This window comes from Giraffa tippelskirchi, chromosome 10 (assembly GCF_054371585.1).
Source record: "Giraffa tippelskirchi isolate mGirTip1 chromosome 10, T2T-mGirTip1v1.2.pri, whole genome shotgun sequence".
Taxonomy (NCBI): Eukaryota; Metazoa; Chordata; class Mammalia; order Artiodactyla; family Giraffidae; genus Giraffa; species Giraffa tippelskirchi.
In genome coordinates this window covers 39,478,267-39,483,114 of record NC_137284.1, presented here as the reverse complement: position 1 = coordinate 39,483,114, position 4,848 = coordinate 39,478,267, and the positions used below count along the sequence as shown (strand labels likewise).

Below are 4,848 nucleotides of genomic sequence, written 5' to 3'. Positions count from 1 at the left end.
ATGAGTATAATAGCTTTAACAGGGAAGAATGACTTTAATATTTTCTGTAAGTCAGTGGTTCTTAACCTGGGCAATTCTGCCCCTCAGAGGTCGTTTGGTTGTCAAAACTAGAGGAGAGTGTTACTGGCACCTGTGGGTATGGGCGAAGATATTGTTACCAAACCCTCTACAAGGCACTGAACAACCCCCAAGACAAATAATTATTGGTCCAAAATCAAGAAATACTACTGTCAAACTCTTTAGGTCCTATGGGTGATTTAACATTCCATAAGCCTATTTGGGAAGCCTATTTTAGCAGACTGCGGCTTCACAGAAGGGGCTATATGATTATTCCACAAAAAACTTTTGAGTTGGCCAAAAAGTGCGTCCAGGTTTTCCACAAGTCATGAACGAGATTTTTGGCCATCCCAATACTTCTACAAAACTGGCGGTGGTTCTCTCACAACAATGCTAACAAGAGAACTGCAAACAGGGCGTCAGTCAATAATGCCTCAATACCTACCCATCTCATGGCAGACACAGGCCTGGTTGGTCTTTGTTTATGGCAACAAACTCTGTCTGGAAATCTTGAAGAAGCTAGACTTTCTTCCCTCCAGGCTAAAGAACATTAATTGTCACAGAGATATTTCCTTGGGAACTATGGCAATATAACCATGGGAACAACCCTGGTTTCCAAGGAAATATATAAATGTAAATAGTGTGTATACTTATATAAGATTTTATTTTAAATATATATATGATACTCCAAATTTTGATAGTTTTTCTGTTTTTAACTTTTTACAAGTGATTTCCGTTTTCCTCTTGGGGCTGAAAACCTTACTGTGACCCTACCCCCAGTGATTTCTCTGGTCTAATGTTACTTCCCACCTCTCTCCCCGTTTCCATGTGACAGCCACAGAAACCCTAACTTAATTCCTTGAGCTTCCTGTATGCTGCTCTACTTCTCTGTCAGAAGCATCCATAGGTTGCCTAGTTAATTCCTACTCGTCTCTCAGAGCTCAGCTCAAATGTCACTTTCTAGAGATCACCTGCTGTGGTCCCATGGGAAGTCAGACCTCAGATTAGACCCTCATCTTGAGCCCCAGTCATTCTCCCTAGTACCGATCACAGCCGCCATGAAATCAGTTCTCTAACATCAGCTCTATAACAGGGATCGTTCCTATGTCTGCAAGTAAACTGTACATACATTTGGGACACTATAAAAATTGGTTAGACTAGGAAAAAATAACTTTTAGAAACAAGTATTCTCATTTCAGGTTTAAAGGATATTTGGCAAGTAGTTCCTGGCTCAGATAAATATCTTACAAAAAGTATACACAGAGACCCTGTGGGTGAAAAAGTTGAGTCAAGAACTATGACTGTTACTTTTTTCCTTCTATATCTAGTTGTACTAGGGGAGAAGAGTCTCTTTACAATAGTGAAAAAGATGTTAACTGCTAAGAATATTAAGAAAACTTTGTGGAAAACTTTGTGAAAAAACAAAAAAAAATCTATTGAGATATATGAAGGATTTGTAAAAGAAGAAACAAAATAGTGCAAAAGTGTGTTTCCCCAAGTCAATTTATAGACTGCTGTAATCTTATTCAAAATCCCAATGGTATTTTTAGCATATTAAAATGGTTTATATAATCACTTGGTCAACTTCGCAGCTGGAAAATAGGAGAATTTTGAAAATTATGAGGTCAGAGTTGACCCAGTAAATATTAAAACTATATTGATCTTTTTTCAGTATGGCAATAAGTTAAACAATAACATATTTTTTTTTAAATCCCATTAAATAAAAGACAGATAACAAATTGAGAGAAGTATTTTCAATAAATATGACCACAGAGTGTGGAGTCAAGTGGCCCTTAGGAAGCATCACTATGAACAAAGCTAGTAGATGTGATGGAATTCCAGCTGAGCTATTTCAAATCCTGAAAACTGATGCTATGAAAGTGCTGCAGTCAATATGTCAGCAAATTTGGAAAACTCAACAGTGGTCATAGGATGGGGAAAGGTCAGTTTTCATTCCAGTCCCAAAGAAAGGCAATGCCAAAGAATGTTCAAACTACTGCACAGTTGCACTCATCTCACACGCTAGCAAAGTAATGTTCAAAATTCTCCAAGCTAGACTTCGATAGTACGTGGACCAAGAACTTCCAGATGTTCAAGCTGGACTTAGAAAAGGCAGAGGAACCAGAGATTAAATTGCCAACATCCATTTGATCATCGTAAAAGCAAGAGAATTCCAGAAAAACATCTATTTCTGCTTCATTGACTATGCTAAAGCTTTGACTTTGTGGATCACAACAAACTGTGGAAAATTCTTAAAGAGATGGGAATACCAGACCACCTTACCTGCCTCCTGAGTAATCTGTATGCAGGTCAAGAAGCAAGAGTTAGAACCAGGCATGGAACAACAGACTGGTTCCAAATGGGGAAAGTACACCAAGGCTGTATATGGTCACCTTGCTTATTTAACTTCTGTGCAGAGTACATCATGCGAAATGCCAGTCTGGATGAAGCACAAGCTGGAATTAAGAATGCTGGGAGGAAAATCAATAACCTCAGATATGCAACTGACACCACCCTTATGGCAGAAAGCGAAGAGGAACTAAAGAGCCTCTTGATGAAAGTGAAAGAGGAGAGTGGAAAAGTTGGCTTAAAGCTCAACATTCAGAAAACAAAGATCATGGCATCCGGTCCCATTAATTCATGGCAAATAGATAAGGAAACTATGGAAATAGTGAGAGACTGTTTTCTTGGGTTCCAAAAATCACTGCAGATGGTGACTGCAGCCATGAAATTAAAAGATGCTTACTCCTTGGAAGAGAAGCTATGACCAACCTAGACAGCATATTAAAAAGCAGAGACATTACTTTGCCAACAGAGGTCCATCTTGTCACAGCTGTGGTTTTTCCAGTAGTCATATATGGATATGAGAGTTGAACCATAAAGAAAGCTGAGTGCCAAAGAATTGATGCTTTTGAACTGTGGTGTTGGAGAAGACTCTTGAGAGTCCCTTGGACTGCAAGGAGATCCAACTAGTCCATCCTAAAGGAAATCAGTCCTGAGTATTGATTGGAAGGACTGATGCTGAAGCTGAAACTCCAATACTTTGGCCACCTGATGCGAAGAACTGATTCATTGAATAAGACCCTGATGCTGGGAAATATTGAAGGCAGGAGAAGGGAATGACAGAGGATGAGATGGTTGGATGGCATCATTGACTCAATGGACATCAGTTTGAGCAAGCTCTGGGAGTTGGTGATGGACAGGGAGGCCTGGTGTGCTGCAGTCCATGAGGTTGTGAAGAGTCAGACATGACTGAGCGAGCGCCTGAACTGAACAGATATGTCCTTTATATTAGGCCTCTTTACTCCATCCTTATTTCAGTAGTCATTATTTTAAGAACACATTCGCATGTCTGTGTAAGTGTGTTATGTGTGTGTTCATCTAAGGGAAAGGGAAAAGGAAGTCGCTCAGTCGTGTCCGACTCTTTGCGACCCCGTGGACTGTAGCCTACTAGGCTCCTCCGTCCATGGGATTCTCTAGGCAAGAATACTGGAGTGGTTTGCCATTTCCTTCTCCAGGGGATCTTCCCTGACCCAGGGATCGAACCCAGGTCTCCCGCATTGGAGGCAGACGCTTTAACCTCTGAGCCACCAGGGAAGTGTTCATCTAAGGAGCTTTCAGAAATCAATGAAAAAAAGACAACACTCAAATAGGAAGTAAATGGATAATAACATGATCAGAAACTTCAGGAAGAAAGACTTAGAAATGGACTATAAACAAATATAATATATATACTTCATAATATATGTTAACCAAGTATATATATATGTATATGTATATATGTCTATATGTAATTAAATGTGTATATGTATATATGTAATATACATATATATGTATAAACCAAGTTTTTCATATATATACATAAAACCTTTAGCACACATGCACAACCTAATAACTAAGTAATAGCTAAATAAACCTGATATCAAGGTGTTAATTCCCATCAAATCAGAAAGCATTTACTGATATGTTAGTACAAGTTTTCTAGTAGAAATTAGTTTATAAATATCAAAATTATTTTAAATATTCAAAATTTTAAAAAATTTAAGATAGTTTCAAATCTACCAATTCTATTAGCCATCCATCCTACAGAAATTTTGAGATACAAAGTTATAGAAGAGGAAATTCATAGAAACAGCATTAATGGAAGCAGATTGCTCAGAGTAAACTAAATGTACAATAAAGGATGCATAAGTCAATCATGTGGTACCTAACAGCAGAAGTTTCTGAACAATCACATTTTCATAAAATACTTCATAATGTGGTAAAATGTCCCTGAAAGAAAATCAATTGAAATATAACAGTTGTCAGTCTACAGAGGCCGGATAGTTGTTTTAAGGAGGCCTGCATGCGTGTATGCTAAGTTGCTTCAGTCATGTCCGACTCTTTGCAACACTATGGACTATAGCCCACCAGGTTCCTCTGTCCATAGGATTCTCCAGGCAAGAATACTGAAGCTAGTTGCCATGCCTCTCCAGGGCAACTTCCCAACCCAGGGATCAAACCTGCATCTCTTAGGTCTTCCTGCATTGGCAGGTAGGTTCTTTACCACGAGCACCATTTGGCAAGCCCTGAAGGGGGGCTAGTAAAAGGCAAAATAAACTTTCAGCTGTTCCCACTCCCAGGCAGAGCCTAGAGTCTTCAAGATCAGACAGCTTTGAATTGCTGAGAGAGTGCTGGTCCCCTTCTCAGAGTGCCTTCTAGTCTCAGTTAATGCATTGGGATTAAGTTTAGAAACATCAGGGAAATCAGAAGAGACATGGATAATTGAAGTGCTCCGTCCCACTTTGGCCA

At 39.2% G+C, this 4,848-nt stretch overlaps 1 non-coding gene across 1 annotated transcript; it reads right to left on the bottom strand.

Moving 5' to 3' along the window:
- Nucleotides 1–3,581: 3,581 nt before the first annotated feature.
- Nucleotides 3,582–3,654, bottom strand: TRNAW-CCA (transfer RNA tryptophan (anticodon CCA)). The gene has a single exon. It is a non-coding gene; the product is annotated as a tRNA-Trp (tRNA).
- Nucleotides 3,655–4,848: the final 1,194 nt, after the last annotated feature.